Below are 11,224 nucleotides of genomic sequence, written 5' to 3' on the forward strand. Positions count from 1 at the left end.
TTATAAGTTTGATGTTTTTAGATTCCACATGTAAATTATACCATACAGTACTTGTCTTCCTCTGTCTGACTTATTCACTTAGCATAATATGCCCAATGTTCATTTATGTTGTCACAAATTGCAGGTGTCCTTTCTCATGGCTGAATAATATTCCATTGTATATATGCCACATCTGACTGATCTATTCATCAGTTGATATGGACATTTAGGTTGTCTTCATATTTTGGCTCTTATGAATAATGCTGTAATAAGCAAGGGAATGCATACATCTCTTTAATATCCTATTTTCATTTCCTTTTTAAAAAAAATTATCTTTATTGTTGAAAGTTTTACATGTCCCCTGCCTTTTCATCTTTATTGTGAAAGTTTTACAGATATCCCCCCCTTTTCCCCCCATTGACCCTCTCCTCCCCACTTCTGCCCCCTCCCCAGGCCTTCTTTGATATACACTGAGAATGAAATTGCTGTACCATTTGGAGAATCTATTTTCTTTTTTTTAAAAAGTTTTATAACTTTATTTGACAATCTTTTTGAAAGTGGTGGTGACAGATACTTAGGTAACCAACGTATAGAGCTTGTTTGGTGAATCTTCATCCTCATTATGTGTTCTGGACAACCACACCCAGATACATAGGGACATTCCTTTGGTCAAGACAGCTTTGTTGAACTTGGTGTCAATGCACACATCTGGAGTTCCCCTCTCCTTCATGGCAAATTTCCAGATCTCTTTGAATTTCTGAGGAGCACCCTTCTTGAAACCCACTCCATGGATGAACTTGTGAATGTTGTTATGTTCTCTGGTCACTACCTTGCTGATGCCAGAATGGCCCTTCTTGCCACCGTTCTTGGGAGCCATTTTGCCGGGTCCAGGTTGTAAAGATTCTGGTAGTTCTATTTTTAATTATTAAGGAACCTCAATATTGTTTCTCATAGTGGCTGAACCAATTTACATTCCCACCAACAGTGTACAAGGGTTCCCTTTTCTGCACATCCTCTCCAACACCTGTTGTCTCTGTGTTCTTGATAATAGCCATTCTAACTCGTGTGAGGTGATATCTCTTTGTGGTTTGATTTTCATTTCCCTGATGATTAGTGATAGTGAACATCTTTTCATGCGCCTGTTGTCCACTTGGATGTTTTTGGAAATATTTCTCTTCAGTTCCTCTGTCCATTTTTAAATTGGATTGTTTTTTATTCTTGAATTGGATATTTTATTATTTTATTATATTATTATTTTATTTTATTCTATTTTATTTTTTCCTTTACCATTTATCCCCTCTGTGCCCTCTCCCACCTCCCTATATCCCCTCCCCACTGCAATCACCACACTGCTGTCCACGTCCATGAGTTCTCTCTCTTTTCTTTTCTGCTCAATCCCTCTCCTCCCTCCCCCCAATACCACCACCCCTCCACCAGAGCTGTCTGCCTGTTCTTTACTTATGACTCTGTCTCTATTTTTCTTGGTAGTTCAGTTTGTTAATTAAATTCCATATATGAATGAAATCAGATTAACTCCTTATCTGAAAGTAGTTTGTAAAAAATTTCCCTATTCAGAAGGTTGGCTTTTCATTTTGTTTCTTTTGCTGTGCAGAAGCTCTTAAGTTTGATGTAGTCCCACTTATCTGTTTTTGCTTTTATTGTCTGCACTTTTGATGTCATATCCAGAAAATCAATGCCAAGACCTACATTTTCTTCTAGGACTTTTTGGCATCAGTTTTTTTTTGTTTTGTTTTGTTTGTTTTTTAATATATCTTTATTGATTTCAGAGAGAGGAAAGGAGAGGGAGAGAGACAGAAACATCAATGATGAGAGAGTCATTGATCAAGCCCACAACCGGGCATGTGCCCTGACCGGGAATCGAACCCTGATGGCCTGGATCCCAGGTCGACGCTCAACCGCTGAGCCACACCCGGCCAGGCATCAGATTTTATGTTTAAGTCTTTCATCCATTTTCAGTTAACTTTTGTGAGTGGTTTAAGATAAGGATTCAACTTTATTGTTCTGAATGTATTTATCTAGTTTCCCCAGCACCTCTTGTTGAAGATACTATCCTTTTTCCTTTGGGTGTTCTCCAATATACTTAAATATTAGCTGACCATATACGTGGAGGGTTAATTCTGGGCTCTCTATTCTGTTCCATTGGTCTGTGTGTCTGTTTTTATGCCAGTACTATACTATTTTGATTATTATAGCTGATAGTATAGATTGAAATCAGGAAGTGTGATATTTTTGGCTTTGTTCTTTTGTGGTTCCATACAAATTTTAGGACTGTTTTTTCTATTTCTTTGAAATGCCATTGGTATTTTTTTGGGGATTGGGTAAAATACATAGATGGCTTTGGGTAGTATGGACATTTTAACAACACAAATTCTTCTAATCCATGAACATGGGATATCTTTCCATTTGTGTCTTCTTTGATATCTTTCAGCAAAGTTTTGTAGTTTTCATTGTACAAATCTTTCACATCCTTGGCAAAATTTATTCCTAGGTATTTTATTGCTTTTTGATCCTATTGTGAATTGGATATTTTCTTTCTTTTTCAGATGTTTTATTATTAGTATGTAGAAATGCAACTGATTTCTGTATGTTGATTTTATACCTTGCAACTTACTGAAATTCTTGATTAATTCCAACAGTTTTTTGGTTGAATCTTTGGGATTTTCTATATATAAAATGATATGATCTCCATATAGCGAGAATTTTACTTCTTCCTTTCAGATTTGCTTCCCTTTTACTTTTTTGTCTTGCATAATTGCCCTTTCTAGGACTTTCAGTACTATTGAATAAGAGTGGTGAGAGGAGGCATCATTGTCTTGTTCCTGACCTTAAAGGAAAAACTTCCAATACTCTCTGTTGCATATAATCTTAGCTGTGGAGTATGTCATATATGACCTTTACTATGTTCAAGCATATTTCTTGTATACATAAACTGTCCAGGTTTTTTTTTTTTTTTTAATCATGAAAAGATGCTGTATTTTGTCAAGTGTTTTTTTCTGCATCTATTGAGATGATCATATGATTTTTTATTCTATAAAGTGATGTATTACATTTATTGAATTGTGTATGTTAAACCAGTCTTGCTCCCCAGGAATAAATCTAGCTGGGTCATGTTGTATAATCATTTTAATGTGTTCTTGCATTCAGTTTGCTAATATTTTATTTAACATTTTTACATCTTATTCATCAAGGATATTGGTGTACAGTTTTCTATTCTTGTAGTGTCCTGATCTGGCTTTGTCATCAGGGTAATGCTGGCTTCATAGAATGAGTTTAGAAGTGCTCACTTTTCAGAGTTTTGGAAGAGTTTGTGAGGGATTGGTATAATATTGGGTAGAATTTACCAGTGAACCCATCTGCTCTTGAAGTTTTCTCTGTCGGGAGGTTTTAGATTACTGATTCAATCTTTTTACTCATTGTTCATCTGTTCAGATTTCCCTTTTCTTCCTGATACAGTCTTGGTAGGTTTTATGCTTCTGGGAATGTTTTTATTTCTTCTAAGTTATCTAAATTTTTTGGCATACAATTGTCCTATGTATTTCTGTAGTATGAGTTGTAATGTCTCCTCTTTCACCTCTAGTTCTATTTCTTTTTTTTTCTTCATCTAGCTAAAGGTTTGTCAAACTTTTTTAGGGTGTTTAGTTTTTTTAAAAAATTATTTTATTGTTGAAAGTATTACAGATGCCCCCCATTTCCTCCCCTTTATCCCCCTCTCCCTATCTCCCACCTCTCCCCAGTTCTTCCCTTGTCTACTGTCTGTGTCCATGGGCTGTGCATATATACTTATAAGTTCTTTGGTCAATATTTCCCCGCCCTCCTTCCCACCTTCCCTCTGAGATCTGTACATCTATTTCATGCTTCTGTGTCTGTGGTCCTATCTTGTTCATCAATTTATTTTGTTACTTAGATTCCACATATAAGTGAGATCATATGATGTTTGCTTTCTCTGACTGGCTTATTTTGCTTAGCATAATATTCTCCAGGCCCATCCATGCTGTCCCAAAAGGTAAGAGATCCTTCTTTTTTACAGCTGCATAGAATTCCAATTTTATCTTTTTAAAAACACAGCTCTTAGCTTTGCTGATCTGATCTGTTGTGTTTTCTGTTTCTATCTCATTTACTTCAACTCTGATCCTTTATTGTGCTAACTTTGGACTTGTTTTTCTTTTTCTAGTTTCCTGTGGTGTAGTTAGGTTGTTTTCTTGAGATCTTTCTAATTTATTCATATATGCAATTTTCACCATAAATATACTTCTCAGTATTGCTTTTGGTACATCCCATAAGTTTTGATGTTTTGTATTTCTATTTTCATTTGTTTCAAGATAATTTTTAATTTTCTTTTTGATTTCTTCTTTGACTCATTGGTGTTTCAGTAGTGTGTTGTTTAGTGTCCACATATTTGTAGATTTTTTAGCTTTCCTCTTGTTGTTGATATCTAGTTTCATATCATTAAGGTATAAAACCAACTGGTGTATTTTAATTTTCTTAAATTTGCTAAGATTTGTTTTGTGTCCTAACATATGATCTCTCTTAGAGAATTTTCCAAGGGTACTTGAGAAGAATGTGTATTCTACTGCTGTTTGAAGGAACATTTTAATATGTTAAGCCCATTTGGTTCAATTTCCACTTGTTGATTTTGTGTCTGGATGATCTATTCATTGCTGACAGTGGAATATTGAAGTCCCCTAATATTATTGTCTGTTTCTCCCTCCAGATCTGTTAGTATTTGCAATATAAATATATTCCAATGTTGGATGCATATATATTTATAATTGTTATATTTTCTTGATGTATTGATCCCTTTATCATTATATAATGACCTCCTTTGTCTCTTGTTACTGATTTAGACTTCAGGTCTATGTTACTTGACATTAGTATGGCTCTCTTCACTTTCTTTTGGTTTCTGCTTGTATGGGATATCTTCTTCCACCCCTGCACTTTGAACCCCTAGTGTCTTTAGAGTTGGAGTCTTCTGTAAGCACCATATGATTGAATCTTGTGTTTTTAAAAATCAACCTGGCTACTCTGTGCCTTTTGATTGATGAATTCAATCCATTTACATTTAGTGTAATTATTAATATGTAAGGACTTACTACTACCTTCTTATTGCTTGTCTTCAGGTTTCTTTTTTTGGATCCCTCTTACTTCTTTCTCCATCTCTTCTTGCCCATCTTGGTTAGTTGTGGTTTAACGTGGTGATATTATCAGTGTCCCCTTTTTCTTTTTTGTAAATCTACTCCAGATTTTTGCCTTGTGCTTACTATGAGACTTACATATAACATATCTCATAGACAAAGCAGTCCATTTTATGCTGATAGCAACTTATTTTCATTCACTTATGAAGGCTCCACCCATTACTCATCCTCTTTTATATTTCTGATGTTACAGTTTATCTGCTTTTATGCTGTGAAATTGTTCACAAATTATAGCTATTGTTATTTTAATGCTCCTTTCCTTTAACTTTTACACTATAGTTAAGTGGTTAATACACCATTCTAATATAGAGTTACTGTTTGCTAATTCTGACTGTTTATTTTTCACTTTTACAAAAGTGTTGTATTTTTAAAAATTTAATTTTTTCCATCACCATTTATCCTCCCTATACCTTCATACACATCCATCCCACAGCTCCCACCCCCCAGCAAGCACCACACTGTTGTCCCTGTCAGTGAGTTCTTTCTCTTTTTTCTTTTTGCCCAATCCCTCCAGTTCCCCCAGGCCCCCACCTCTGACAGCTGCCAGGCTGTTTTTGTTTTGTTTTGTTTGTTTGTTAGTTCAGTTATGTTCCACATATGAGTGAAATCATACGGTACTTGTCTTTCTGTGACTGGCTTATTTCACTTAGCATAATGTTCTCCAGGTCCATCCATGCTGTTGCAAAGGGTAAACTTCCTTTCCTTTTATTTTTATTTTAAATTTATCTTTATTGTTGAAAGTATTACAGGTATCCGATTCCCCCCCCCCATTGACCTCTTCTACCTCACTCCTAGCCCCTCCCCAGACCTTCACCCCATTATTGTCTGTCCCCATGGATAATGCATATATGCATATAACTTCTTTGGTTAATCTCTTCCCACCCCCACTCCCCTTCCCTCTTCCCTTGAGATACAACCGTCTCTTGCATGCTTCAATATCTCTGGGTCTATTTAGTTTGTCAGATTCTTTTGTTCACTAGCTTCTTCTTAAAGAAGACCCTTCAACATTTCCTGTAGTGCTGGTCTGGTGGTGATGAACTCCTTTAGCTTTTCCTTATCTGAGAAGCTCTTTATCTGACCTTCAGTTCTAAATGATAGCTTTGCTGGGTAGAGTCATCTTGGTTGTAGGTTCTTGCTTTTCATCACTTTGAATATTTCTTGCTGCTCCCTTCTGGCCTGCAAAGTTTCTGTTGAGAAATCAGCTGACAGTTGTATGGGTGCTCCCTTGTAGGTAACTAGCTGCTTTTCTCTTGCTGCTTTTAAGATTCTCTCTTTGTCTTTAACCTTTGGCATTTTAATTATGATGTGTCTTGCTGTGGGCCTCTTTGAATTCCTCTTGTTTGGGACGCTCTGTGCATCTTGGACTTGTAAGTCTATTTCTTTCCCCAGGTAGGGGAGGTTTTCTGTAATTATTTTTTTCAAATAGATTTTCAATTTCTTGCTCTCTTTCTTCTCCTTCTGGCACCCCAATAATATGAATGCTGGGCTGTATGAAGTTGTCCCAGAGACTCCTTACACTACCTTTGTATTTCTGGATTCTTTTTTCCTTTTGCTCTTCTTATTGGGTGTTGTTAGCTTCCTCATATTCTAAATTGTTGATTTGATTCTCAGCATCCTCTACTCTACTGTTGATTCCCTGTAAATTATTCTTTCTTTCAGTTCGTGTAGCCTTCATTTCTGATTGGTACTTTATTATGTCATCGATGGTCTCACTTGTTTCCTTACTAGTCTTACTAAGATCCTTGAGCATCCTTATAACCATAATTCTGAACTCTGTATCTAGTAGCTTGCTTGGATCTATTTCATTTAGTTCCTTGTCTAGAGATCTCATTTTTTCTTTCCTTTATGACATGTTTCTTTGCTTCTGAATTTTGGCTGCTTCCTGGTGTTTGTTTCTATGTATTAGGTAGAGCTGCTATGTCTGCTGGAATTTGTAGAGTGGCTTTGTGTAGTAGGTGTCCTGTAGGGTCCAGTGGCTCCGCCTCCACAGTCACCTGTGCTGGGCCTTCTAGATTCTCCCATGTGAGCTATGTGCACTGTCCTGTTGTAGTTGAGCCTTAGTTGCTGTTGGCGTCACTGGGAGGGATTGACCCCCACCCCAGGCCAATTGGCTGTGAGGACCAGCTGCAACTACAGCCAAAGCTGCTGTGCTGGAGACACCCCTATGGAGCAGGATTTACTTCAGTGTTCACCAAGTGCACCCCTTGAGTGTGTCACTTGTGGATGTGGTAGGGCTGTAATCCAGCGTGGTTGAGTCTGACCACCAGGTACACTGTCTTTGGGGCATCCCAGGAGGTGCAAAGTCAGCCTCTGCCAGTGCCTTGCCAAGGCCACCCAGCATGAGCTACACAGCAAACCATAGATGGCTGCTACTTGTGCTGGGCTTGGAAGTGTCCAGGAGAGGCCAAGCTATGAGCCAATGCAGGCTGCTGCTAGTGCCAGGCCTGGGGCCACTTTTCAAAAGGTATGGGACATGCTGAGTCCAGCTGCTGCTTATTTGAGATATTTTAGTAAAGTCCCAAGTATGAGGCTAGAGAGGCCACTTGCATAGAAAAGCCACTGGAAATGGCTCAGATGAGCTTGCAAGTAGGGAGGGGCAGGGTCTCTTGAGTCAACAGGGTGGGGCCAAAGGTGTGAGTCAGGTGCTGGAGATTCAAATATGGTGCCTGCCTGCCTGCCCGCTATGTAAGGGGAGGGCTTGCCAAAGGAGAAATGGCCTTTGCCAGCTCTTCTGTCTGGAAGAAAGCTGCCTCTCCACCTCTCACCCTGCTTTTAGGCAGGTCAGTTCCTTCCTGAATGTCCCAGGTTCCTTTCAAGCTGCTGCCCAGTGCTGGAGCTCAGATGGGGTGTGTCTGAGTGAGTCTGTGTGCTGGCCCTTTAAGAGCTGCTGCTGGGGCTCCTGCAGCTGCTGCCTCTCTCAGCCTCAATCCCCACTTTTTTTCATAGGTTGAAGTTATGGGGACTACTTTTCCAGGCCCTGGAACTTGGGGCTGGGGGGCCTGGTGTGGGGCTGGGACCCCTGCTCCTCTGGGAAACCACCACCAAGATACCCCTCCTGGTTTTAAACCATGGCAGTAGGTGTGGGCCGGCGGCTGGGTCTCTGCAATTCAGCCTGGATTCCTCCCTGCGTCTCCGCCCCTCCTACTTGTCTCAGTGCTTCTTCAGTTCCCTTGTAGGGCTTCTGTTCAGCTAGATTTCAGGAGGTTCTGAGTGATGGCTGCTCTGTATTTTAATTGTAATTTTGATGTGGTTTTGGGAGGCGGTGGGTACTGCAGTTACCTATGCAACCATCTTGTTCTTATTTTTTTTTTTAGTGACATTTTTTTCTTTTCTTTTCTTTTTGTTTGTTTATTTATTTATTTATTTATTTATTTATTTATTATTATTATTTTTTGTTTAAAATATTACAGATGTCCTTTTTTCTCCCCAGTGACCCATTCCACCCCATCCCATCCCCCTCCCCAGCCCCTCTCCCCACCATTGTCCCTCTCCTTGGGTTGTGCATATGTGCATATAAATTCTTTGGTTACTCTCTCCCCCTCCACCCACCTGCCCTCCTCCATCCCTGCGACATTCGTCAGTCTCATCTATGCTTCCATATCATTGAATCTATTCTGTTCATCAATTTATTAAGTTCTTTAGATTCCACATATAAGCAAGATCATGTGATGTTTGTCTTTTGCTGCCTGGCTTCTTTCACTTAGCATAATATTCCCCAGGTCCATCCACACTGTCCCAAAGGGTAAGAGATTCTTCTTCTTTACAGCTGCGTAGTATCCATGGTGTGAATGTCCCACAGCTTTTTATCCATCATCTACTGATGGGCACTTGGGCTGTTTCCAGACCTTAGCTATTGTAAACTGTGCTGCTATGAACATCAGGGTACATATATTCTTTCTGACTAATGTTTCAGGATTCTTAGGATACATGCCTAGGAGTGGAATCACTGGGTCAAACGGCAGCTCCATTTCTAATTTTTTGAGGAACCTCCATACTGTTTTCCATAGTGGCTGCCCCAGTCTGCATTCCCACCAGCAGTGCACTAGGGTTCCCCTTTCCCCACACCCTCGCCAGCACATGGCGTTTGTTGATTTGTTGATGGAGCCATTCTGACAGCTGTGAAGTGATACCTCATTGTGGTTTTAATTTGCATCTCTCTGATGATTAGCGACATTGAGTTACCTATGCCACCATCTTTTTTTTTTTTTTTTAATGTATGAGTAATATTTCATTGTGTAAATATACCACAGCTGTTTTATCCACTCATCTGCTGATGTATACTTGGGCTTTTTCCAAATCTTGGCTATTATAAATAGTGCTTCAATGAACATGCAGGAGCATATATTTTTTCAAATTAGTGTTTTGGGTTTCTTTGAATAAATTCCTGGAAGTGTAATTGCTGGGTCATAAGACAATTCCATTTTTAAATTTCTAAGGTAGCTCCACACTGCTTTCCACAGTGGCTGCATCAATCTGCATTTCCTTTAACAGTGCACAAGGGTTCCCTTTTCTCCACATCCTCACCAAAACTTGTTTGTTGATTTGTTGATGGCAGCCATTCTGACAGGTATGAGGTGATATCTCATTGTAATTTTAATTTCCATTTCTCTGGTTGCTGAAATTGAGCATCTTTTCATACTTCTGCTGGGTAAGTGCCTATTCAGGTCCTTTGTCCATTTTTGAATCGGATTTTTTTTTTTTTAGTGTTTTTATAAGTTCTTTGTAAATTTTGAATATTAAGCCCTTATTGGATGTGTCATTGGTAAATACGTTCTCCCATTCAGTGGATTGTCTTTTTATTTTGTTAATGGTTTCCTTTGCAGTGAAAAACTTTTTAGTTTGATATAATCCTGTTTGTTTATTTTTTCTTTTTTTCCCCTTGTTCAAGGAGATATATCAGAAAAATATTGCTATGGGAAATATCTGAGATTTTACTGCCTATGTTTTCTAGGATTTTTATTGTTTTGTGACTTACATTTAAGTCTTTTATTCATTTTGAGTTTATTCTTGTGTGTGGTGTAAGAAGGTGGTCTAGTTTCATTTTTTGCATTATCTGTACAATCTTCCCAACACTATTCATTGAATAGACTGTCTTTACTCCATTGTATATTTTTGCCACCTTGTCAAATATTAATTGACTATAATGGTGTGGGTTTATTTCTGGCTCTCTATTCTGTTCCATTTATCTCTCTGTCTGTTTTTATGCCAGTGCCATGCTGTTTTTGTGACCATGGCATTGTAGTATAGTTTGCTATTAGGTTTGATTCTTCCGACTTTGTTATTCTTTTTCAAGATGGCTGTTGCTATTCGGGGTCTTTTGTGGTTCCATAAACATTTTTGGAATATTTATTCTAGTTCTGTGAAATACCTCATTGGTATCTTGATAGGAATTGCATTGAATCTGTAGTTGCTTTGGGTAGTACGGACATTTTAACAATGTCGAGTCTTCTTATCCTTGAACAAGGCATGTGCTTCCACTTACTTGTATCTGCTTCAGTTTTTTTCTTCAGTGTCTTATAATTTTCTGAGTACAGGTCTTTTACCTCCTTGGTTTCATTTATTTCTAGGTATTATTCTTTTTGAGGCAGTTGTAAATGGGATTGTTTTCTTAGTTACCCTTTCTGATAATTTATTATTGATGTATATAAAATGCCACTGATTTCTGGATATTTATTTTGTATCCTGCTACTTTACTGAATTCATTTACCAGTCCTAGTATTTTTTTTTGGTGGAATCTTTAGGGTTTTTTATATATAGTATCATGTCATCTGCAAATGACAGCTACTTCTTATATTGTAATTTGGATGCCTTTTATCTCTTCTTTTCATCTCATTACTGTGGTTAGGACTTCCAGTACTATGTTGAATGAGAATGGTGAACTTGGACAATTTTTTCTTGTTTCCAATCCTAAGGGGAACACTTGTAGAGTTTGCCCATTGAGTAGGATGTTGGATGTGCGTTTGTCATATATGGCTTTTATTATGTTGAGGTATGTTCCCTCTGTCCTTACTTTGCTGAGAGTTTTTAAAAAA

General features: G+C 38.1%; 1 pseudogene across 1 annotated transcript; it reads right to left on the reverse strand.

The window, feature by feature from the left end:
- Positions 1-553: 553 nt before the first annotated feature.
- Positions 554-856, reverse strand: LOC308558676 (large ribosomal subunit protein eL31 pseudogene; annotated as a pseudogene). Its single transcript has one exon. The product of its transcript is annotated as a large ribosomal subunit protein eL31 pseudogene (transcript).
- Between the last annotated feature and the right edge of the window lie 10,368 nt (positions 857-11,224).

Source organism: Miniopterus schreibersii, assembly GCF_964146895.1.
Source record: "Miniopterus schreibersii genome assembly, chromosome: 6".
In the NCBI taxonomy this organism is placed as follows: Eukaryota; Metazoa; Chordata; class Mammalia; order Chiroptera; family Miniopteridae; genus Miniopterus; species Miniopterus schreibersii.